This window comes from Pituophis catenifer, unplaced genomic scaffold (assembly GCF_029215685.1).
Source record: "Pituophis catenifer annectens isolate HBS135680 unplaced genomic scaffold, rPitCat1.0.hap2 SCAF_1, whole genome shotgun sequence".
Lineage (NCBI taxonomy): Eukaryota > Metazoa > Chordata > Lepidosauria > Squamata > Colubridae > Pituophis > Pituophis catenifer.
The window spans coordinates 212142260-212169002 of record NW_027256881.1 but is presented as its reverse complement, the minus strand read 5'-3'; the positions used below and the strand labels follow the sequence as shown (position 1 = coordinate 212169002).

General features: G+C 37.2%; 1 protein-coding gene across 2 annotated transcripts in view; it reads right to left on the bottom strand.

Annotated features, from left to right (window-relative positions):
- Positions 1 to 23661, bottom strand: part of GTDC1 (glycosyltransferase like domain containing 1) — a 261261-nt gene extending 237600 nt beyond the window's left edge. The window contains exon 1 of one of the 2 annotated variants that reach the window (XM_070946153.1): positions 23489 to 23661. The gene's annotated coding sequence lies outside the window, so the exon portion shown is untranslated. The remainder of the gene's footprint in view (positions 1 to 23488) is intronic. The other variant, XM_070945985.1, reaches the window with a different exon arrangement.
- Between the last annotated feature and the right edge of the window lie 3082 nt (positions 23662 to 26743).

Here is a 26743-nt window from a genome sequence, read left to right as displayed (position 1 = left end):
GGACAGAGTATTAGATAGGTTCACTGCCTGACGTTATTTATAAAGCAATCAAGGTGGGATACAAATCAAACAATCAGAGTATGAGAAACAAGCATTTGAGTCAGGTACTGCTGCAATCTGCAGTATTGGAAAGGAAGAATGCCAAACCTATTCAGTTTGCGATCCTTCATTTACATGCAAGTAAAACACAACTAAAAATGTCTCTTAAACCCGTATTATTAAAACACAACTTATAACTAGGCACCAGAGAATGGTGGAGATATACATGCATTAGGGACATCTTCAGTATTTTTGTTGCCTTATCCTGGAAGTTCTGGAGCTCTGGGAGGGGATATAGACAATAAGTTGAAAACTAAATTAAACAGCAGCACCAAAGGAGTGTAAATAAACATGCGTATTTGTGCCTGGTAAAATGAATATTTGAACATTAAAAACGACCAGGAACATTTTCTTGGATATATTTAGGTATTAAATATTTAACTGTTATTGCCCAATAATCAGAAATCATGTTTTCATTATTAAACAGCAGTAGTGTATAAACTCTTTTTAAAGGCATGTTGCCAATGGATGGTTCTCACTTCATTTTCAAAATCCCGGAAGATTACCCATTTTTCGAGAGTGTAGTATTGCCAGTAATGTGCAATTCTCGACATACATATGCCTCCACTTCAAAGTCAGAAACACGTGAAAGCAAATCACTTTGTTTCCCCACAAAATAGACTAGAATTGACTCGAGAGTTATGGGTTTTATAACTGCATAGGATAGATTATAGAAAAGAGAGCAATGTGATGTAACTTTAAAGGGATTAAAATGTATTTGCATTTATAAATGCTGTGAAGAATATTGGAAGCACTTCTCTATAGTTCATCTTTTCTATTTTTAACCTTTTTTTCTTTTCCTTTTTTGCTTTATTTTTCTCCCTGGCTTTCTAATAGTTTGTGTTAGCTTTTATGTTTTGGTTTAAAAGTTTCAATAAAAACTGTACATTTTTTAAAAATGCTAGAATTGAGTGTAATCCGGCATTAAACCACTTGGTGGTTGCTTTTCAGCCTTTCAGAATGACAGAGTTAGGGAAAAAATCTACTACAAACTGCAGAATAACTACTGTACATGTTTCCATATAATTCAAAATACCCTCCCTCAATCCTACACCCATGATATAATTCTAAAAAAAAAACCTGAAACTTATCTCTGATAGATGGTTGCTGGAAAAGAATGAGAGACCTGTTCTCTTCATATAAGATAACATATTTTTCAAAATATAATCCTCTTGATCTGAATCATGTATATACAATTATATGATCTGCTGCATATGATCTGAATCACATGCACCAAACTCAATTCTGATGTCTAAAAAAAGGAAAAGAAACTAGTTTGCCCTCATCCTAATATTATTTTTTGTACAAGTTCATACTAAGACAGTAGCCTTTACCTGGTGATTCAGGATATAAGATCAAGTGAATCAGGACATAAAATTGAATCACAGACTTCTGTAAATTGGGTCTAACTTACTGCCAAGCATATAGATGACCCTTGACTTACAACTGGTCACTTAGCAACCGTTCAAAGATGTAACAGACCTCCCCCAGTCGCATTATGACCCGGTTACTAAGTTCTGATCTCCACCACCCCCACACACACAATCACATGACCGCTCAGCAACCAGCCCACATTTACCTTTTATGACATGCCTATTTAAAAGTAAACTTGGGGTTGTGGGAAAGAGGACACTATAATTTGTTTATACAATGTTTACAAGCCTGCACTTCTGATCATTAAATTCCAAAGAACTTACTTACAAGAGGTCAGAAACAAATTGAGTTTTTATTGTAACAAAAAGGTAAAGTTTTCCCTATCCACTAGTATCCGACACAGGACTCATCTTCGTTTCTTGGCTGAGGGAGCCAGTGTTGTCTGAAGAGATTTTCCATGGTCATGTGGCTAGCATGGCTATACACCAAAGGCGTATGGAATGCTGTTACCTTACCACCAAAGTGGTACTTATTTATCTACTTGCATTTGCATGCTTTTCAACTCCTCATGCACCCATTTAGACCCTGCAAAAGACCTTCAATTCAGCCCATTCAGCCATGGTAAAGGAATTCTCAACCTTCTTTTTCTTGACTTCTGATGGTCTGTGGATTCTCAATGAAAGACAGAATGAAAGGAAGAGGCAGACTTCTTTTCTCAGAAGTAAGTTTAGAAGGAAATAGATTCTATTACATTTTTTTCATAAAAGGCCAGTACTCAGAATTATATGATCCTACATCCAGAGCTATTTTTAGTGAATCCAATCTAAAATTTATTGCAGGAAGCAAAATAAAACTGGATTCCAAGGTTCTTCAAAAGTAAGAAGGACCTATATCAACTTACAACCATAATTGAGCCTGGCAATGATAGTAGTAAGTCATGGTAGTCGTAAAGTGGGTCACCATGTGACTTGACTCGATTTTTTTTCACAGAAGTTGTAAAGCAAACACAGGGTTGGTTAAGCACAGCGTGGATAAAAATCAATGATTTTTTTTAAAAAAATCAAAAAAAAATCAGATTTTTTTTATTTAAATCGGATTTTTTTTATTTAAATCGGATTTTTTTTATTTTTATCAAATTTATTTTAATAAAAAACTTTTGGGGTAAAAATCTATTGTAAGATAGTTTTCTATTTAAGATACATAAATAATTTAGTTTATTCAGCATGAAATGAAGCTTAGTTATGTAGCATGAGGCTGTATATTCTGCAATACTGGGACTATCAGTGAGTCAACAGTGGGTCAAAGGAGTAGCAGAGATGACAGTTGCTCTTTAAAAATTATGATTTAAATTGAGTTGATTTAAATCAAGCCTTTTTACTAGTGATTTAAATCAACTTGATTTAAATCAAATCCACCCTGGTTAAGCAAATACCACAGTCATTAAGTGAACACATTGGACCAGTTTTTTGCCAGAAACCAGATGTAAACCCCAGTTTCCAACAAAACTCATAAGTTGTAGACACTGGCTGCAGGGCATTGCCAACAGCCTTAAATGTGGGCCAGTTGCTGAGTGATCATGTGGGATCCCAATGTCAGAATTTCGAAATTGGATAGTAAGTAGCTTTGGGGAAAGTGAGTCTGTCAAAACTTTGAACAGTCACTCAGCGACCAGTCCAAAGTCAAGGACTACTTGTAATTAGTAACAGGGAGAAGGATCAGGGCTATGTAGGCATAAATCTACTAAATCCAGCTTCCTTTATTTACTTCCCTTTCAGGTGCACAGATTTATTCTGACTAGTACCAACTCTGTTGATGAAGGAGTATTTTGTGGAGGAAGATCAATCAGAATAGCCCCCGAGTCCAAATGCTCCAACCCCAAAAATTAATTGGAAACCAAGGTTATCCAACCATCACTGAGGCATAATAAAAAGGACAAACTTTGTTATCATTTCAGCAATGGCTGGGGGATGCTATAAGCCCATGATGGCGAACCTATGCAGAAGTCACACACAGAGCCCTCTCTGCGGGCACACGAGCTGTCGCCCCAGTTCAGCTCCACCATGCATGTGTATGCACTTCCTGCCGCCCAGCTGGTCTTCAGGTCTCTGCCGCGCATGTGCAGGGAGTGGGGGCTGCGTATGCATGTACGGGAGTGGGGTGCATGCAGGGCGGTCCACGTGCGCATGCACAGGGAAGCGAGATGCATGCGGGGGCGTGTGCGGGGAAGGGGTGCATGTGCAGGGGTCACGCATGAATTTCATGGCACACAAGCGCACATTCACATGCGCACACGCAAGCTTTGGGCACTCAGTCCGGAAAAGGTTAGCCATCATTTCTATAAGCCATTATAAGTTACTAGTAGGATGATTACCTTTAAGTGCCACAAATACCTCTTTTAAAAAATAATAAATGAAGTATTTTGAGTGTTATAAGAAAGCTACTAATTTCACTAGTTATACATTTTCCATTTAAGAGGAACATTCTAAAATGAATAAAAGCCCGAAACGTGAGCATCACAAATATTAACTATCTAGGATGAGCAAAGTATAAAAATGAGAGGCATCAGAAACCAGAACAAGGGCCTTTCTCACTGAAGAACACCTCTCCTCATTGCTTGAAAGCAGTTACATTCTTTGCAAAATTCATACATCTGGTGTGGAAGCTACTCCTGTCTCTAGATGCATGGTTCAGCAGTTTACGTGTATAAGCATGCAGAGATAGTCCTGTAGATTCCAAGTTGTACAAGCCTTGAAAAAGATGTGAAAGACACAAGAGAATGGAGTGGCACATAATAGAGATCCTAAAATAAATGCAGCTCTACTTTAATAAGAATAGCTAGATCACTTTTCTCTATAAAAAGGGTGAGGTTCACACATATATGGTATTACAAATGTATTATGCACTATTCATTAAAAGGCAGAAACACAGCAAATATTGGAAGCCAATTTCCAGATTCTTTCAAACACTTTACTTAAATGAATTCTAAAAACTTCTGTTAGCATATAGTTACAGTCATGGATTTAGCAAACAACTTGCATTTTGAGTGTGATTCAATTGGACACATCTCTTTAAAAGCAGAACAAAATGGCATTTTTGAATCATATTAACTATTTGCAAAGTACTCTCCTATAATTCCACATATCCACACACATATCCACACCTTCATTGTCTTTATAGATGTCAATGTAATATTGCTTCTTGAAAACGTTAGCAAATACAAAATCAATGGATTGGCAGAAACATATAAAGTATTCTGCTTCTTAATTTCTATTTCCTAAACTAAATTACCAAACTACATTTTCCACTTTAATATTTCCAACTTTGGCAGCACATCTTGTTTCATGTTTTATAATTTCTTACTGAACCTGACCACAGAACTTGTCATCTTCCTCTTCCTTTCCAAAAGTGGTTGAGGCATAGCTTGAATATCCATCACAAAGGGGCTATCTGTGAAATCTAATTGATATTACTTGGTCACTAACTGCATTGGATCCACCCACAATCTTTGTTGTACTTCTTCTGACTATGAAAACAACACTGATCTTCCTTTCGTTTTCATGGACTTGAATAGTAAACAATATGATCTTCTGTCTGGAAGTATAAAATTCCAATCCATTTCCATATGCTCCTATCCACACTGTTAAACAATAATTGATTCATTAAATGCTTTTACTTTGTTGAGCTTTTCCTTGTTTATGCTTCTTACATTCATGCTGCCGCTGTAATTTCCTTTACAGCTTCAGGTTTATTTCCCTGCATGGTCAGACCAGTAACCAGGCACCCAGGTTTTTTTTTTTTTAATTCAGCTGCATCATAAATACCATTAGCACTCTGTGAACCAAATGGACAGGCAAGATAATCATCCAACACAATATTGTCCAATCACTTTATCTTGCCTGCCCATTTGGTTCCCTTGGTAATCTCAAAGGTGTTTTTTTCTTCAAAAGCAACTGGATTGGTTTTTTTTTTCTTGAGGAAGAAAAAGAAAACATTTTGCTTCTCATACAAAAAGTTTCATCAGTTCTGATGACAGGATAGAAGGATAGGTACTGACAGTTGAGAGTGGACAGTGGGGAGATGGAAGCAGTGGTGGGTTGCTACCGGGTTGCAAACTGGTAGCGGGGGCGGGAGGCTCTGCCCACCCACCTGGATGCTTCTGTGCATGTGCAGAAGCATTGCGCGCATGCACCCACGAGCGACGGGTTTTGAAACCTGTCCCTGGATGGAAGGATAGGTTCTGATAGGGTCCCCCCACCATCCAGTCTCAACTGTCAGTACCTATCCTTCTATCCTCCTGCCATCAGAACTGATGAAGCTTCTTGGATGAGAAGTGAAATGTTTTCTTCTTCCTCCTCCTCAAGAAAAAAAACAACTATGACCTGGATGACCAAGAATCTCCACAGACATTTTCCATTGGTAATATCCTGAAGTGATTTATCATTGCCTTCTTCCTATGCAATACAGTATGAAATTTTATGCCTTTGTTGCTATCACTAAAGTGATCATTCATCTGTAACATCTTCCTACATCACTATTGCCCAATATTGGGATTATGTTCATATCTTGGGAAACCCTAATAGAAGTATACACTCTTGGCATACTCACAGTGTGCCTTGCTCTTTCTCACAGGAAGTCTCTGCCCTCCCATATGAGAGGGCAGCACAGCAGGATTTGTAGACTGCAGTCTCTCTCTCTCTCTCTCTCTCTCTCTCTCTCTCTCTCTCTCTCTCTCTCTCTCTCTCTGTGTGTGTGTGTGTGTGTGTGTGTGTGTGTGTGTGTGTGTATTCTCAAAGATAAATAATAGGGGGAGAAAAAAAGGTTGCGTGCATTATAGTTATTAAAATTAAAAGCTGGGGAAAAGGCCACATTTGGTAACTAGACATAACTATTGAAATGAAGTCAATCTTTGATCTTATCATTAAATTTAGACTATATAACAATATATTGTATCATTTTCTCATTTACAGAACACAGAGACTTTCAAAAATAAATAGCAAACTCAACCTCCTGGGGGAACATGACCCATAGTTTGAGAACTCCTGACCCATGGCATAAGTCCAATGCCTTTGAAGAAACTTAAGCTCTTAGGCTACACATTGCTTTCACAGGAGAAAAACTGCTACCACAATGGCTCCTTCTCCAGCTACCTTCTAAACAGGAAGTCTAGAGCTTTTCATCACAGCCAGCCATGGAAAAACTACAATAAGCAACTAAACGAGGAGGAAAATGTTCCAAGACAATAGTTTATATGAATCAGCTCTTTGTCCTTGTGGCTGCTCATCTGGTTGTCAATCACTGAACTGCCAGGAGGAATGAATTTTGGACTCAAAAATGTCCTTTGCATGAAAGATGTAGCACACATGTCATACCGTGTTGCTATGACTATTCCAATAACAGATGCTTGTTCTAGGGACTCCATAAGCTAGAAATATCATCAATTGCAAAACGCACAGAAAGATGAACCTCAGGGAAAATTCAGTAGCACATCATCAAGGCTAAACAAATCCCCAAACAATCACATTTTGCGTTGATGCTTAAAAGGGGGTAAGCCTTCATTAATCTAATCAGGTATTTTTAATGAGAGAAAAAATAGGTAAGTAAGCAGATCCACACCTGCCCCAAACACCACTATTTTTAATATGCCTGTATAAAGCAATGGTGAAATTCATTGTATGTTGATGATATACATTTTGTGGGACACTATGATATCACAATTTTATTAATGTACTTGTATCATTTCTGAGACTTCTTCAGTACTGGAAGTGGCTCCTGCATACTCATAGCTCATTCACAGAGGTCTCTGTTAATTGGCTATATCAGAAGAACCTCCTTAAGTTAACATGAAGTGAAACTTACTGGTAACTTTCTCTTTTTAGAAGCAGGGTACCCTGTTCCCTAGGAAAATCAGCATGTTTGGCAAGCAGATAGGACTTACTAAATTCTCCTCTGAGGTAAACAACACCCAGTGAGGTCAAAGGAAGATACATCAACATCATTATTATTTTTGTGTTTTTTTCTTCTTAATAATTAAAAAGCAATAAAGAATGTACGTGAAGATATTATTTGCAGGACTTGGATTATGTCCAATAGATATAGATATCAGACTTCAAACCTCCACCAATAAAAACTTCTGACTAAATTACTGCTCCCAAGAATCCCTTCCCTATAATTGCACACGTTATCTCTTTCAACTCTCAGTCTATTGACATCACTGCTCTTAAGGACTTGTGAAGCATTTCAGAGCATTCTAATCAGGAATTGGGCCTTTTACCCCAATAACAGCACCCAGTTTTTCAAGTTGTCTTACTAAGACCCTGCCTCTCCCACCCCCATCTGAACTCAAGACATTCCTGGTTCCTCTTCAGTCTCTGAATGAATCTTCAGAGAGGACCATGTTTCAATGGAATTATTTCACAAATCAGATTAGAAGACCTGCTTAGCCCAAAGCATTGGTAAAGCAAAGCACCTCTTCAAAGCTTTCTACAATACATTACTCTGTGAGGGAAATGGAAACAGTTGTGTTCCCAAAATTCTGAGAATGTTTTTCATTAAATTACAATGCATACAATTAGGATGTACAGTAGAACCACTACTAGAAAATGAGAAGAGGAAACAGTGGAAGTAACTACATAAAAAGTATTCCTTTAGGACCAAATGTGATGAATTATTTCAATCTGAATCACGATGGACAATCATTCACAGCAACTATTCACATTTTTTAAAAAAAAAGTTATTGAAATATGAATCATACTGTCTTCATTCATGGAATGGTGGAAGTAAAGAATCTGTGGAGAAAAATTATATTTTCTAAAATTTATATGCTGCTTATCAAAACAGATGTAAAAATAATATACAACAGAATTTTAAAAAAATAAAAGAAATTAGTACAGACCCTTACTATATTCTGAAGAGGCCTTTTTCCAGCTTTTGAAGAGGATAGAAATATGTGAAAGAGCATCAATGAAAGACTGAAATTAATTCTATTGATTTCCATGTTTCTTCTTAAATACAACATGTAGCTTTTCATATAAAAGCCACATGGGTATTCCAGGAAGCAATGCAAAACAAAGCAAGCAAAATGTATATAGTGTGTATATTGTCCTTAATATGTTTTGCTGTAAGCACCTTTGGGCTTAAAAGATATAGAATTCTTCATTTGATAGAACTTTTAAATATCTATATTCACATGGGCAGTCCAGAAATGAACCTTTGGGTGAAGAGTCCTTCACAATTCCAAACAGAATTTCTTTTAATGTTAGGGTGAAAATCATTTGGGTTCAATCTCCTGCCTTTCCATTAGATTGCCTAAAATTCCTCCACTTTCCAGCCCCTTTTGCTCAATTGGTTGGTTTCATCACATGAAGGAGCAAAAAGGAGATACAGGAAGTCTTCTATTTATGACCACAACTGAGCCCAAAATTTCTGTGGTTAAGTGAGACAGTGGTTAAGTGAGTTTTGCCCCATTTTACGACCTTTGTTGCCACAGTAGTTAAGTAAATTACTGCAGTTGTTGAGTGAATCTGGCTTCCACACTGACTTCGATTGTCAGAAGGTTGCAAAAGGTGATCACATGACCCCAGGACACTGAAACCAATATGAGTCAGTTACCAAGCGTCTGAATTTTGATCACATGGCCACAGGGATACTGCAATGGTCATAAGTGTGAAAAAAGGTCGTAAGTCACCTTTTTCAGTGCTGTTGTAACTTTGAACAATCACTAAGTAAGTGGTTGTAAGACGAGGACTACCAGCAGATTTAGCTCAGTATGAATACTTCTCCATGACTTGAACCCTTAAGAAAGAAGTTTTGAATTTAGACTTTTCTTTGTGATGTCAAACTTAGAGCACGTTTTCTCCCAACTGCATTTTAAAAAGAAATTGCCCACCAATCCATCGTTATACAGTTTAATCTACCACCTCAGGATTCTCCCATCCATCGTAAAGCTAAACTGAGTTAGTAAAAGACTGTGAATACAAGTTGGTTCTATAGTACATCTTTTCCACCGTTCTTTCTGCTAGGCCTATTTATATGCACACCAATGGAAAATTTTTCATTTTGTCTGTTTCTAACATTTAGGACTTAAATGTTTCGTAATTCAGCTGAAGTTGCTGAGTTTAGCTGTTTTTACTCAAAGCTTCTTAAGTGCAGCTAATAAGAGCAATCAGTTTTACCTACATTAGGAAAAGATAAGGCATGAAGTGTTAGCTGAATTATAGTTTGTTCAGATCAGCCTGGCAGGAAGAACAGGAGTTCTCTAATGAATAAATAAATATTGGATGTATATAAACACAATTCTTATACCCAAACAATTGATAATGTAATAATCTTGGATATTTTCATACATTATCACTTGAACAGAAACCTAGTCAATTCCAAAAGACACAAAATTATTCCTTTCCTATATGCAGTCCTAGAATCCCCCTTGAGGCTAAGGCTATCAGAAAATATAGCAATCTCTTTATAGGGAAATGTTCACACACTTTTAATAACTTTCAGCTTTGCTATATAAAAAAAATTAGTAAGTAGTTTCTCAGAACTCTTGAAAAGCTTGACAAATGCTTCTTTAGTCAACTTGTGGGTTACTAAGCTGAGAGAAGATAAGTAGCATCATTTGATCACTGAAATTGAGAGCTTCCAGATAGGTGGACAAACTTCAAGTCATAGAAAACATTAACGAAACTATATTTGAAGCAAGATGTAAAAGTGTCCTTGGTAGGACTACCCTACGTTGCTAAGAAATGCTGAAGATGGATGAAATGACTTTCTGTGTTAAACATAGCTGATTCTAGTCTTGTCTTGTTTATGTGCCTAGTGGTTTCTTGTACTGATTATTCCTTTTTACAAAAACACAGAGACAATCCCTCAATACGTCATCTGCAGGAGGGGAAAAAGACATGAATATAGTTAAAATAGTTAAAGTACAGAATAAAACACTCTTTTGTACAGAAGAAGCCCCTATGCTATTTTGTTAAAACATAAGAGTTCACGACAGAACAAAAATTCTGATAAAATACCTTTTAAAAACCCACAGAACTGTAGGAATTACAAATATGGCCTGATAGAACACTTAAAATAAATATGTTTCATGGCATTGTTTAATTAATATAGCCTTGTACTGTTTATATACACAGGGATCATTCTGTAATATAAAACTAGAACATGGGAATTTGCCCTAGGACATTCAAAATAAAATTTCTTTGCAAGGGATTTTATGATTTAAAGAACAATCACTCAAGATTTTAAATCCCAATGTGAACAGGAAGTCTAGATTTGCTGTAACCTATTCCTTACCCCTTGATCAATTTTGTTGCTGCTTCACTTGACATTGGGCCCAAAATTATGAAAAATGTATTAGAAATATCTGCAACCAGTTGTTGTTTTTTTACTAAGATTTCACAGGCCTTACATTGTTTGCTGTAAGATCTCTCTCTGAAGCTTCCAAAATTAGACTATATTTTGATACTTATAAAAACAATTGCTCATTTTATTTTACTATGCCGCAAAGAACTAATTGGAAAGTGGCATTGGCTTAAAAATTATTGGAAATCCAGCTAATACAAGCCAAGAAAAAAATGCTGTTCAACTACAAAAAATAGTCTAGCTCTAAGTTTGCATGTTCACACATATAAACTTAACATTGCATTGCATTTAAATGTTAATTCTAGTGATATAAATGGAACAATACATAGCCAGATCCTATATTTACAGAAAGAAAACTCGATAAATTCAAATTCAAAGAGTTGAAAGAATTTGTAGGGCTTTTCATACCATTTTGTATAAAATATCTTGTGCTTCTTTCGGTGGAAGTTTTGTACTATTTGTTCTAATCTAAAACAATGCCATATATTTTTCCAGGAATTAAAAATATTCAGGAATATTATCATATCCAATTTAACATAACCCCAACTATTTTGTTTTAGCCAAAATACTATCAATGAAGTGTTTCCACATATAAAGCCGCCATGTAGTCGTTAACTTTTAAAGCAGCAACTGTGTTTCTTTGTGATAGTGCTAAAGAGTCAATGAATTACAACAGGGGTCCCCAAACTTGGCAACTTTAAGACTTGTGGACTTCAGCTCCCAGAATTCTCCAGCCAGCTATGGATAGCTGGCTGGAGAATTCTGGGAGCTGAAGTCCACAAGTCTTAAAATTGCCAAGTCTGAAGACCTCTGAATTACGAGAAATGCTGAAGAAAGTTATAGACTTCTACCCAGTGGTGGGATTCAGCCAGTTCGCACCACTTCGGAAGAACCGGTTGTTAACTTTCTGAGCAGTTTGGCTCTTCTGGTTGTTGGAAGAAATCATTAAGGCAGAGAACCAGTTGTTAAATTACTTGAATCCCACCACTGCTTCTACCATTTACCTATGTTTTAATAAATAAGAAAAAAAATGCAGTGAGGCATCTAACCATGGTTTACAATCCACAATTGATGAGGTTCATACAAAAGCTTAAACTAGAGTTACCAAATCTGGGCTGCAAAATCCAGACAGCTCTAGTCACAAATAAATATAGAACATACAGTATATATTTGAAGTCCTCTGTAACTGGTTGAACTAAACTCAAATCAAACTGTATTTTGCTTAATATGTGAAGCCAACTGAGCATTTCTCATTACCCAATTAGAATTCTAAATCTATGTAAATAAAGAAATTGGTATAAAACCAAATTTTAAATGCAAATAGTAATTTTCTTAAAAGAAGAACAGGAACAAAGAATGTGGCTTTCTGATAAAGGAAAGAAAAACCATGCAAATCTCCTACTGAGCATTGAAAAGCAGTTAACTGAAACAGAACAATTGGTTGGTTTGGTTTAACCAGGTGCCCACTTCCTTAATTTTTCTGAGAAATCAAATCAACTCAAAAAGAGAAATACTAATAATTTTTAATATTCAGCTACCTTTTGTTTTCAGCTAGGATTTTGGTTTGTTGTTGATTAAACACTTCTAGAAAAATAAGAACTGAAATCCTTAACACCAAGAGACCCATGACATTTCTTAATTCTTATTAGGAAATCTGCAACTTGTTGTGAAATAGATTGAGTTTTGTCCAATCTATTCTGTCTGGCTACCAAGAGAATATCTGTTAGTGGGATATGCATCTGCTCTAGCCCTCATGCCATGCATTTAGCTTGGAAGAGCTGAGGAACCATCTGAACAAATCTAGAGAAAGTGAAGGGTAAAAGAGATGGATAAATTATTTCATAGATGTTACATGTGGTAAAATAGATTGTCTGCTAAACTTCCCACAAAAAACTGTGGGAAGCCACCCCGCTCCTAGAAAAATGAAATATTTTGAGGAATATTAAAAAGGCAGAATATTATATTTCCTAAAAGGAGAAATGGAGAAACATGTTTTCAGAGGCAGAAAGCAACCCCCACTTTCCTTAATAGCCCACAGCAGATGTCAGCACTTAAGAGATAAAGAGCTTATTGAAAACTAGATAGCTCTATTCATAGGCAAAGCAAATACTGCAGGCAGAAATCCATTCAAGACAGGACATTTTGAAATTCCCTGCAGCAAAGTCTGAACAAAGGCAGAGTAATAAGATTAGCCCTCACTCAAGATCCAACACAGGAAAAAGCCATTAAGCCACAATAGGAATTACCCAACCTCCTTTTATATCACAAGCCCCTTCATTGCATCACCCTCAGAAACTTCAACCAAACCTTGCTCAGACAAACACCTAGGATTTGTACTTTGCCTATAGAGCCAGCTGTGACCCCTACATAACCCCTACATGGCCCCATGGGAGTCTGACAACAGCCAATAGAATGCATGTTCTTGCAAAGGAACAGGAAGCTCAAGTGTGAAGCCCAAGAGAAGGTATAAAAACCCCTGGCTCTCCATTTTGTCAGCTGCCCAGAACCCATGTGGTTCTGCTTCATCAATAAACCATCTTTCCAATCAGCCTCCATGTTTCCAGTGTCTTTCTCCCAGCTTGGAACTGAACCAGATGGATATTTCTTCCCACAAAACTAATTAGGGTTCATCCAGATGAAGGATGGTGCTATCTAGCCCTGTTTTCATGACTCTTAGAGCCCACTCTGAAAGGTGACGGCACTTTTGGATTATTTATTAAATTTGTAAGACTGCTTCATTCTATAACAACTCCAGGAGGCGTACAATAATAAAATCATAGCTAAAGATCAGTTGAGGTGGAAAACACTAAAACAGATTATAAACTCTAACATATTAGAGTTAAAATAAGACCTCAAGCCAACACCCAAATTCCAGTTCTAACTACATTCAGTAACGTAACCCCATCTACTCTGTGTAAACACCTCCAATGGCCCTTGTTTCCAAAGGCTTCCTATCCCTGATGTAGATGTACCATCTTTGAGTACGCGTAATGTTTTTATCCCTGAGTGCAACAGACCGATTTACAACATCTGATAAATTAGCAGTCTGGTTTCAGTTGATAAGTAAAAATAAAATACGGTTTGGGAACTGAAATCAGATAATGTGCAGGAGGAGACAACCTAAGAGCACACAGCTTGTCCACATAGCATTATGTTATTATATCCTAACTAACCCCAATATATATCACACAAATTGTAGCTATATAGGCATTACTTGATATCTCATGGGAAAACACCGTTTTGAAAGACGCATTTACAAACTCTAGTGTCTGAAAAAGTTTTAAACCTTAATTTTGAAGTCAGCTGTTTTGCTTGGTCTGCACTTCTGTGCCTGCTCTATGAATCAGAAAAAATATATTGTTAATTTAAAGGAAGAGAGAATATATTTTAAACTTGAACACAAGGGTTTGGGGGTGGACAAATTACACAAAGTGCATTTAAACACTACAATACAAACTCTACCACTTTTGTACATGTCTCACATACACATATATAAGTGTCAGAGCGTCCATCAAGATGTCATGATGTACATTTATTTTTTTCCTGATGAAATCATGGTTTACATTAGATGTCATTGAATATGCATATGCTGCTCCCATGACCATATTCTTAAAGACACACTCGACAAATAAAATTGTCAATTAAAAATCATTTCCTGAAAGAAACTGAACTACTGAGTAATTTTCAAACTTTTTTTTTTTAGGCCATTTCTAGAACATTGTTTGGAACTTCAAAATTTATCCCAGCAGTGTTTTATTCTTGATATTCCCAGAATATCAATGGAAGAAAACTTGCTGGATTGTTCTTATAACCTACTGTAGCCTTCTCTGCTTTCGGAAAAGGGGAATCCTAAAATCTTAATTACCTGTATCATAAAATTTGTTATAAAAACTGAAAAATCTGCCATTCTTTGGTACTAACATTATGCATAAATTAAGTATGTTACTTTACACATAATTCTAAGAAGTACATATTTGGTATCTAACTACTGCTATAAATTATTTATCTCATAATCTTAGAAGTGAATGATTCAATTCATCCTCAACAATTTCATTTTCATATGTCCAGTCCAATTATGAAAATATTGAATGTTTAAATGCAGCCTTCTGATTTGAAGTTTTTGCTGTTAAAACATCTAATATAACCATCTGTTTTATAAAACAATAGATTATATTTAAAAGAAAGCTAAAGGTTTTATGCAGAAGTGAGACTAATTTTTCAAGCACTGTCAGCAACAGTGATGTGGCCATGTAACTGTATGACTATAAATCATATCCAAAACAAAAGGAATTTATGACAACAGAAGCATTTTTTTCCTCTAGTGGGGAGGAGGGAGGTTAAGAGTAAGATCAAGACAGGAAATTGTTCTTGTTAAGCTGAAAGATCATGTAATTGTTTATTTGGGAAAACTCTGATTTACCTTAAACTATGTGCAAGGTTGGAATGAGAAGGTCACCATATATTAAATTGCAGTCCAGTAGACAACCAAGGTCAACAGCAAATTTTCTGGAAGTTTTTACTAGAGAGACCTCAAGCTTTTTGTATTCACAAAAATATGGTTAAGATTTCCCCCTGGGGCACCTAACTCCAGAGTATATAAAGCAAATAAAACAAACCACATAAACCAGAGTGTGTTGAAGGATATTAATTTAAGATCTTATATGTTACTGGGTCAGAACAGCAAACCAATGTTGCTTTAAATCTTCCTATAAAGTTCCTGGTGAGGTCCCACAAAACCTTTGGGCTAGGAAAGCTGGAAAATTGAGTTGACTGGCTAAATTCAGACATGCAGTGGGTGGCCTTGAGCAAACTGTTCTCTCATATTCAGTTTCTCTAGGGAGGGAAATCAATATAGCTGTTATACAATAGTTGAGAAGTTAAAAGGTGGATTTGTACAAGTCATTGCATTAACATAAAGCTGAGAAATTTTGAGGATTCTTCTAAAACTTTAGTATATTTCTTTTTTTCCATCATATAAGAAATATATGGATCACAGATATTTAGAGCTGTATTTTCAGGATAGAACTCAAAAGATGCAATGTTTTAAATTGTGAAGCACTCCATGTAAGTCTGTTGGATATTCACACATTTATTTTTACTTTCACATCTCATCTAAAGCAATATGGTTAAGGTGTATTTTTAAGACGTGCGCTTAGAGATTTATCTACTGAAGCACCAACACTCCTGTATGCCTTGTTTCTAGAGGCCCTATGTTAAAAATCTAGACACCAATGAGAACCAGCTTCTTCCATCCTAATTTAATGTCCTTAGCCTCAAATTATGAAAAACAATTGTTTGGGGTACATGGGTCTTATGAAGATCTTATGAGACTAAACCACAGGTTAGTCTAATAGTTAATGCACCAGGCTAGAAACCAGGAGACTTATCAATTCTAATCCTGCTTTAGGCATGAAAACTAGCTGGGTGACTTTAAGTCAGTCACTCTCTCTCCGCCCAACTCACCTCACAGGGTTGTTTTTGTGGGGAAAATTGGATTGGAAGTAGTATTGGATATGTTCTCTCCCTTGAGTTATGTATAAAAATAATACAGTCGGGATAAAAATCTAAAAAAACATGGCGGTCAGAGGCAATTTGTTATAATGGGAGCAGTCAATCAAAAAAACAGTCTTTGACCAGATGGTGAAGTAGCAAGCTTCCTTTTCATTGTCTAGTAATTTGGGCTTTTTCTTTCTTGGCCAGGCAGATACACTATGAGTCTGTCACAAGGATGTTGATATTCATGAGAATCCCAGGAGCATAATCAGGATACCAAAGGCCTGGGATTTGTCTTGGGAAGGAATGTGCCCACTGCATATTGAGGCCCACAGTCACTGTTTACCCATGATATTAAAGAGCACTAGCAAACAATTTTGCTTTGCAACAATCAACATTTCTGATTTAAACATTACCTTGGAACACTTGGCCCGATTCATCACAAAAGAGGACAAGTTATTATGGAAAGAGTTAGCAGTTGAGATAGCCATTTAACCCAACTGTCAATTCTCCAATGCATTTATCCTCCAAAATAGTGTTGCATTCAGCTGTAAATCTAATTTGAGATACCCGCTAATTCTTCTATGGGACTCTATTAAGAACCAATCCTACCTGACTTCTAATATTCATTTCTCTTAAATGTAGTCCTTGACTTACAACCACAATTGAGCCCAAATTTCTGTTGCTAAGCAAGGCAGTCATTAAGTGAGTTTTGTCCCATTTTACAACCTTTTGCCACAGTGGTTAAACGAATCACAGCAGTTGTTAAGTGAATCATGCAGTCATTAAGTGAATCTGGCTTCACCCAATGACTCTTCTTGTTGGCAGCCAGCTGGGAAGGTTACAAATGATATCACATTTGTACAATTGTCATAAATACATGCAAGTTGCCAAGCACCCAAATTCTGATCATGTGACCATGGGGATGTTACAACAGTCATAAATGTAAAAATCTGTCATAAGTCACTATTTTTAGTGCCACTGTTAACTTTGAATGGTCACTAAATGAACGGTTGTCTACATATTATTTTTAATTATAATTATTGCTATTATAAAACATCTCAAATTCAGGCCACTAGGACATTTTAAACAAATAATACTGCAGAACATAAAATCTTCATCTGGGCTCAATGTTACATTCTCATGGGTTCCATTCATTTCATTTAGACACAACTTTAAATGGGAACACTTTCTGACAATAAAATTATTGTCCAATAAAAATTGGATACAAGAATACCTTCTTCAAGAATACCTACTCATTTCTACTGTTCTGAAAAAGACTGGACACCACATTTAAACAACTGCTTAAGTGTCACATTTTAGAATGGATGCTACTTTAAAAGAATATATGCTTCAGTCAGTGGTGGGTTGCCCCCGGTTCGGACCGGTTCACAAGAACCGGTAGTAAAACCGGCAGGAGGCTCCGCCCACCAACCCGGACCTCGTCATGAAGCTTCTGCGCATGCATGCGGTCCCGTTGCGAACCAGTAGTAAAGGTAAGTAGAACCCACCCCTGGCTTGGGTGATGAACTGCCTCAGATCTATCAAGGTTCAAAGAGAACAAAGTTCGCTCACTTTTTATTAGTAATATTTCTCACATAGGGCTGTTAGTACTAGGAAAAAGTACTCAATATTACAATACAAGAATTGATTTTCATAGCAGGTTCCCAGATGTGAAAACAGCTTGTGCTTTGTACTTTTTCTAGACATGCATTATTTGTGCCCAATATGTTTTCCTAGATAGTAAATCTTGTCTTCTCCCGATTTCTGTGTTCTACAATCACCAAGCTCTAGTCAATTAAATACACATTCCATTTCTTATCGTGATGCTAGCTCTTCTAAAATGGAAAGAACTGAGTCATACTTTGCTGATCAGAGCATTGATGGTAGAAGGTGCAAGAATGAAATTGTGCTCACGGCAACAAATGCACTAAGTTGTTACATGTAACATATGATCAAAATCAAATACGAGTACAAAAGAGAAAATGAGAATATGATGGATGAGATTTATTTTTAATATTTGCTCATACTTGAAAACATAAAAACACCAGAACCGTTCAACAGCAATGTAAATAGTTCAAATATTTTATGAATTGGTGATATTACAACAGCATTTGTTAATACTACCAGCATTTTTTCATAATCAATTACTTCTGTGTTTACAAATATCATTATAGATATCTAAATGTAGAATACAGATGTTTAAAACATTTGTATGTTTTCTTTATATCACATATGTATACATACACATTCATTTTTGATGATGCTTTGTCATTTATTTTTCCTTTTAATTCTACATTTTTCATTTTGAAAATCATATGTATGATGTTTGTTCCGTTTTGGAAATGGAATTCCAGATCTAAGTTCAACTACCAAAATTATCCTTCCAAACCTTATCATGCAAATTATGTTGGAACAGGCAAGTGGGCTTCACCCAATAGGCAAAAAGGCTTTTATTCCACCAACCATTCCTTCAGTTATCCTAAAACCATTTAGGGCTTTAAATATTAAATAAATAAATGCTCTTTAAATAAAGCAAATCAACTAGGACACAAATATGAAACCAGTGAAACTTTTTCAACAAGGCTTTGTATATATCTCTGGACTGAGGGCTAATGAACTCATGAATAATATAAATAAGAAACAGTAGTATTATCTCAAAAATATGATAGGTTACAAGATGTCTACCAAGAACAGATATACCAAAGGTCATTGGCTGTAACTTTTGGCAGTAACTCTAGCTTCTCATCCTGACTATATCTATCCAGCTTAACATTCTTTTCTTTAAAAGTCTCATTTTTAAAATATGACATTCTAAACTACTGTAGACTTTAATCAATGACTCTGTGACTATTATGGTTAAATTCCAAAAATAATTAAGCCTCTTAGGTTTTACAGTCCAAATTATTAAAATATCCCAAAACAAAGAAAATGTATCTACACAAAAAATGTATCTGCACAAGAATTTTCACCAACATCAGTAATGTCCCGGCTGAGTACAACTTTAAATTGAATTGAGATGGAACATAAATCTTAGATAAACATTTCTATCTGAATTTGTTCACATCATGTTTTTCAAAACTAGCTAAGATTATACTGACATGTCAAAATATACTTTCTCCTGCTCACACAGCTTTTTTTATCAAGCTTAAATTTCTGAGAAAAGAAATGTACATTAGAAAAAAGAATTGGGCAAATTTATTCCACTTCATGTCTTGAAAGCTGTAATTAAAATTCAATATTGCACTTTACATATGGATTTTTATTTGAAACTCCTGTCATGACTAAAATCTTAAAGCTTAGCTAGTTTAATAGAGCCCAATAAAACAGCTCTATTGAATTATACCAAGCCACTGTAGTACACCAGGCTGGAATCTGCTTCTCTTTTATTCCTGACCACCGTACTAAGTTTTAAACCAACAATGTGTGGTTAGCATCCAAGAACTATTTATGCACAGCATAGAAACTTTCAAAAGCCACCCTTCTTCCTTCAAAGAAAGTGCATACATTTACACCTCAAGTATTTCCCTCCAGTCTGCTATTCCTATTGTCACAGTGTTATGTGCTAACAGATCTGCACACACTTGCCAAATATCACTCACTAGAAACTGAAACACCCCCACAATATGGATCCATTTTAAGAGGGTTTTTTTTTCGTTTAGTGTCGGTCTCCTATCCATAAAAGACTGTACGTACATACTCAAATGCAAAAAGACTATACGTACATACTCAGATTTTTATAGTTAATTCTTGTTTATACAGCAAGATAACTTTGTAATATACATTACAAACAATAGCTATACACAACATAAAGTTCTACTTTATATTTATATAAATATTAAATAAATATTAAATAAACCTTAATAATGTGTGTGTGTATTGGTAATATATCGTAATTGTCATATGACTTAACCATGGGTTGGGCAAGTCTATAGCTTTCTTTATGCCTAGCTGCTCCAGCATATCACATAATGTTCCTGAACATCAGCAGAAAACTTTGCTAGCTTCAAGTCTCTTCCTCAACATTTCCTAAAATGATCAAGCTGAATTTCACATCAATCCAGGCATTGATAAGTAGTGTATGTGTTAAGATTTAGAGGGAAAAAATTAAAGACACCAATGAGAGTATCTGTTTTCCATAATGAACTTTAAGGCCAAAGCATATAACTACTGCATTTACAATATATGATTTAAGATTGATAATTAGCTTTAATTCCATAAAACATAACATAGCATATTTATGTGATGTTTCCCCACATCTTCTTCTTTTTTTTTTTTTTTTAGAGAAATGAATCTATAGATGAAAAATCATTAATTCTCAAGCTGGAATAATATTCAGACTTTCTTCCATAGGAAAAAAAAATCCTATACAGTTTCAAGTATAAAAAAGGCCTTATTCATACAAATTTCTGAAGAAATAGTATAGCTGCAGCTATCATACTTGAGTTGCACAAATCCAAAGAACTGAGCCTGTTTGGCCTAGTGGCTAAGGTACCAGGCTAGAAAGCAGGAGTTCAAGTCTTGCCTTAGCCATGAAAGCCAGCTGGTGACTTTGGGCCAGTCACTCTCTTTTAACCCAATCCACCTCAAAGGGTTGTTATTGTTGTTGTGAAAGCAGAAGGAAGATGTGTTTGATATGTTCACTGCCTTGAGTTGTTTGTAGAAGTAATAAAGATGGAATACAAGTAAATAAAACAGCAGCAAGGATACAAAAGATTCTTTTCCTTTATATCTAGTTGTTCCAGTGTTTTGCAGGCCAAATACAGTAGCCCTAAGTTCAGACTACTAACACATTTCAAGCAGTTTTCCAGGAATGCATTGATGGGCAAATGTTGCAATTCTATTTCTGTCTATACTTATTAGGATATTAAAGGACCCTTAATACTACAATCTATTTCCTTTCGGTTTCCCAGCCTCTTTGAAATCTCCCTTTAAGGATCATTTCTTTCATGTCTTAAGATGTATTACAGAAGGGCAATTCCTACCTTTATTTCAAAATAATGTGCGCAATTATCAGTAATCTTGAAAGAACAGGCCTGAATGCTTTGTATTTTTAAACAAATATATATAGTGACAAATATATATCTCTCTCTCCCTTCACAAATATTAAAATGGGAGGCAACATAAAAGCCCTGAATCAGAAATGACTGAACTGAGAATTGGCACATCATAACGGATAATTTTATTATCTGTTAACTTTTAATCTTCTACTTCACAATTTGTCTTCATTGGCTTTATTGCAGTTAAAACGCGTACCGAGTTGCAAATCAGCAAAACATTTCACGATTGGCAAAAAGCTGAATTTGTTCAACTCTCCTACCAAAACACATTAGTGTCTGCCGTTTAAAAAGTCATTTATGTAAGGGCACATCACTAGTCTACTACTCTGAGCAGCTATGCAGAGACGTTGGCTGGATCATACCTCACCCTAACCTATAATGTGAACTTTGATTTTGACTTGAGGTTGTTTCAGTAAACCCACTGTGGCTTATTCAACAAACCAGGGATCAGCAAGCTATAGATTGCACAGCAACTCCAGCCTTGATAAGGCTTTTACACTGCACCTTTTTTTTATGGATGGCCATATCACCATAACAGGCACTTTCTGAATAAGCAGTTTCTCTCATGATGGCCACAGTCTTCCCACACCCTCAACATTTCCACCCTGCATTCAGGCCATAAAAGTTAAAGACTCCTGCCCTGCTTCTACAAATGGAGAAATTATCACTGGCAGCGCTAAAATAAGTGATGATTCCACATAACTTAGAAAGCCACAAAACGTAATGGGGCTGATCAGAAAGGCAGATTTAAGAGTGCTTCAAAGAGTAACCTCTCTTGTAGCAGCTCAGCATGTGCAACCATCCAGGCCAATCCTGTTCATCTGCTCGTTCAGCTTTTTCCAGCCTGGGCCCTCTCCTACATAAGACTACAATTCCCATCTACAAAGCCCCCTGGCACGGTGGCTGGGAATGATGGGCACTGTCATCCACTATCATAAAGGGCACCAGTTTAAGAAAGGCTGGCCTTAGCATCTTCAAATACTGGATCCTGGTGCCAAATCCTCTAACTGGAGATTTATTTATTTATTCTTATATTTCCAGAGATGCCACAGAATAAGCTGAGCTCTTTTGCACCTAGAGCAATAGGCTCTGCTATTGAATGGTTCAGCGTTAATTTCCCTTGCCCGGTTAGTGTAGGAAAGGGAGATTTTTACTCAACAGCCGGAGTCACCTTCGGTAGGAAAGCAGCGGGTCTATGCTGCTTTTTGAAAGATTTTAAAAAAGAGAACCACCCTATTCAGAATACCAAGGACCCTCGTTTTAAAAAGATGCCCGGCGCGGGTCGTTTCCGCAGCGCTTTGGTTTCCAAACGAGCCGCTTAAATTCGCATCCTCTGACCTGCGCGGGGTAAGCAAGGACAGGCCCTCTGCACTCGAGCAGGAGAACTCTTGCTAATAAAGGGGAACATTTGTAGCTCAGGGTTCAAATGAGCTCTCTTGAGCTTGGCTGTTTTCTTGCAGACGTGCACCTAGCACCCTTGTAACTCTCTCTCTCTCTCACACACACACACAGAGCACCGCTTCGCCTGGACCGCGGAACTATGTGGGAGAACATCTGAACGCCGAGTCAAGCCCCACTTAAGAGAAAATCAGAATGGGCGAAAGGAAAAAGGGAGAGGCTTGCTAAAAAGCGGCCTGCGCCGCCATGCCAGAGGCCGCTGGGCCGGTTAAGAAAATGAAACCGTAAAGGTTGAGTAGTTTGCAAGCTTGGGAGATGACTACTCCCCCACCCCACCCCCCCAAAAAATAAACACTCCCCTCCCGCAAGTGTATATTTTCTTTCTTTCACACGCAGGCGCGCTCGGCGACCGCTCCTGGGTCAGAACTCAAGCAGCCTCTCCACGGCAGCCTCAGCTTCCTTGCGAAGGAACCGCGCTTCGTTGCAGCTCGCTCTCCCTCCCTCCCGCTCGTCGGGCCTCTTCTTCTGGAGAGAGGCAGCCGGGCTGTCTAGGTAACCTAGCCCGTAGGCCCTCCGCCTTTTCCCCTCCTCTTCCGACCTGCGACGCCGAGCTGGCAAGCGCGCACCGAACTCTTCCCCCCTTCCCGCCCCGCTTGGCTCTCGCGCGGCCCAGGCTCCTTACCCCACCCAGAGGGGAAACTCACCTCCTCCTTGTTGGTCCCTCCTGGAGGCCGGCAGGAGCAACGCGCTGCCTTCCCGGCTCCTCCCTCTCGCTCTCCGCCCCGACGCGGAAGGAAGAGCCCGGCGCGGCGGCTTCGTTTCTCCTTCTGCCTCTTGCGCGCGTTGCGGTTCTTCGGAGCTTCCTTCGCCTGCCCCGTTCCCGATTCATCCCCCCCCCTTTCTTTTTTTTTCTCTCTCTCTCCCACCCCAAAGATTGGAAAAAAGAGGTGCCTGGTGGTGTCCCCAAATCTTCCCACAGCTGGCCTTACTCAGGAGTCAGCGTTGCCGTCCACAGAGTATTTTTATTTTGGGAGGAGGCGGGGGCGAGCTAATGCCTTTTCGAAAAGACGTCGCGCCCCTTCGACCGAACGGCAATTTTTTAAGCCGCGATCCCGCTTTCCCCAGGCTGAATTTCTCAGCTGCGGAGCTGAGAAATTGAAGCTGGGATTGACACTGTTTGGAGTTATTGTGAAATAACTTGGTATTAATGAAATGAAGAGGGGGAGGAGGGAGAGAAACAGAGAGAGAGAGAAAACAATCTTTTGCTAAAGGATTCAGAAGAGAAAACACTATTAGTAGTAACTAACCGGTTCATGGAATAGGAATGTTGACATCTAGAAGCATTCTTCCTGTAGTCTAATGTATGGTAGTAATACCACTAATATTAAACTAGGTTTTGTGATAGGCTGACTGCATGGTGCATGGTTAAATGAACACCAGTAATGTGCACAATATAGCAGGGCTTATTTCAAGCACAAGTGAAGAAAATTGTAGCTGTAATGTTAGAAAACCATCAGGAAAGATAGGGTCACAGGTTAAAGATGATGGATGCCTAACTGTCCTGAATATCTAGATTACGTTTTTCAGTATTAGTTTCCAAAAGTCTTAATTTGCACTCTTAATTTTGATATTTCGAGGCTTCATAGCAGTGGTGCAACTTACTGTGGGGTTTTACATAAATGAGAGTGGTATATTCATATTTTAATAATTTCCCTTTGAGCCTCAGTATCAAGAGAGAGATCTGACTCCAAATTAGTTAAAGTCTCATTAAAACTCTGACCAGGTACTGAAAAGTTGCCATAACATTCCACACGAGTTTGCTCAGAAACAAACCTTGTATGTCTTTGGCCTTATCCACAGCCCTCTGTGTTTAGGTCTGTCTTATTAAATAAATAACTATGCATCCATGTGTTTCTCTCAAGTTTAAAATTAGCTTTAGATAAAATGGAATTTAGTGCACACAAACGATTAATGGGGTCAAATTATCACAACAATGAGATTGGTAATAAATGTAGTTAAGAGTCCTCCTCCCAATAAACCTGACAATCAAAAATCTATTTTAAAAAACAAGTAAATACAGATTGCAGATTTCTAACAACGCAAGTGGCTTTTATCTGTAAAGATGTTAGTTTTGATATATTAGAATAAGAATTCTTTAGCCATTATTTCACTGTCTTTTTTATAGAATGTATAAAGTTGCAAGAAATTGTGTGTGCTCTATATGGGAAGAAAAGGGAGCTGTTAGATGAAAAACAGCCTTATCAGCATAGTAATAAAATGTTAAATTGGACAATGAACATGATGAATCAGTGAATTGTGTCTATCTCCATATTGTCTCCAGTACCAATTTGTCATTTAAAATCATGCTGCCAACCATTACCATTTTACTCTGAATATCAGTAGTGTAACTGGGCAAGGCATCCAAGGCTGCTCAGTTAAGTTGAGAACCCCCCTGTGATCCACAAGTTTCCCGCCTCTGCAATATGAGATGAATCAGCCTATAAAGAGTTCAGATCAATACAACTAACTGAAGGAACATGCATTGCTTGCCACGGCTAACAAGAGGTAGCCACCTTTGTACTGGTGGTGTTTCATCAGTTACATTTTTCAAGGCATTTGCAAGCACAATCAATCAGTGCACTCGTGAGGCATGCAATAAATGCAGCTGCTAAGTGGGCTTTTTCTCAGGGCTACCATTTTTAAAATTGGGCAGCTATAACTTCTATGTTTAGGTATTATCCCAGACTATTCCTGTCTGCTGCTGTAGCAACAAAAAAGGTTGTTTACTAACTCTCTGATTGCCAGCTACAATTCTTGTCTCCAGAAAGCACATCTGAATATAGACAGTATATCCTAAAGTTTGGGAAATTTAGCCTTGAAAATGTCACGAGGCCTGTGACATATGCTCAAAGCGCCACAAGTCTTTCTGAACAGCATTATGAATGACCTAGCCATTGCCAAATTCTTCATTTTTGGAAGGTCTGTGCCTGTTCTCTCTAGCAGCTCAACCCACATAGATCTCCAGTGTTTCCTGTTTACTTCGCATGAAGTGGGCTATAGTGTGTGAAAGCATGATATACCACAATCAATGTATTAGTCTATTTGGTGTCACAAAGCCCTTTGTGGATGACAAAAAACTGTTCTAATGAGTAATACGCCTCAAAGATGCAGTTGTGTTTAATGCAAAAATAGAATATTCATGGTGACATTTCTTTTTTGTTATTTCATTAAAGCCATTCAGAACTATTTGGGAACTGCTGTTTTTCGCAGTATGTTTAGGATTATGCCTTTCTTAATGTGACACAAGAAAATTGTTATCAAAGCTATTCTATTTTCTGCTTCACTCTAAAACCTTGATTTAAAAAATATATATTTGTTACAATCATGTTCTTCTGTGCTTCCTTCTAAGTTTTTTTGTTTCTTTGTTTTGTTTTGTTTTTGAAGTAGAAATGTAAAACTATCATAAGACTGGGATTTCCTACACCTTTTCTAAGTCGGTGCGGGAAACTTGTACTAAACATACGAGAAGAATGACCATTTATTAAACATGATCCTTAATTGAACACTTGTGAGTTACTCCTCCTAAATTTTTATGTTTTCTTTACATGGAGTGGAGAATATGTATAGCTCAAAGCTGAATTGTAAGGTTCTTGGTGTTAATTGGTTTAGTTAAAGATGACTACTATTCATTTCTGTGAATCTGTAACAAAGGTTTCCAGTGGTAAGATCAAGAGTCAGTTTGGTCCAGTAGTTAGAAAACAAATGACCATGAGGTCTAGTCCCACCTTAACCATGAAAGCCAGCTGGATGACTTTGGACTCTCTCTTAAGCCAATTTACCTCACAAGGTTGTTGTTGTGGGGAAAAATAGGAAGAGGAAGGTGTGCTACATATGGTTTACTGCCTATTATTTGTAAAAATAAAGGCAGGTTATAAATACATAAAAATAAAGTAATGTTC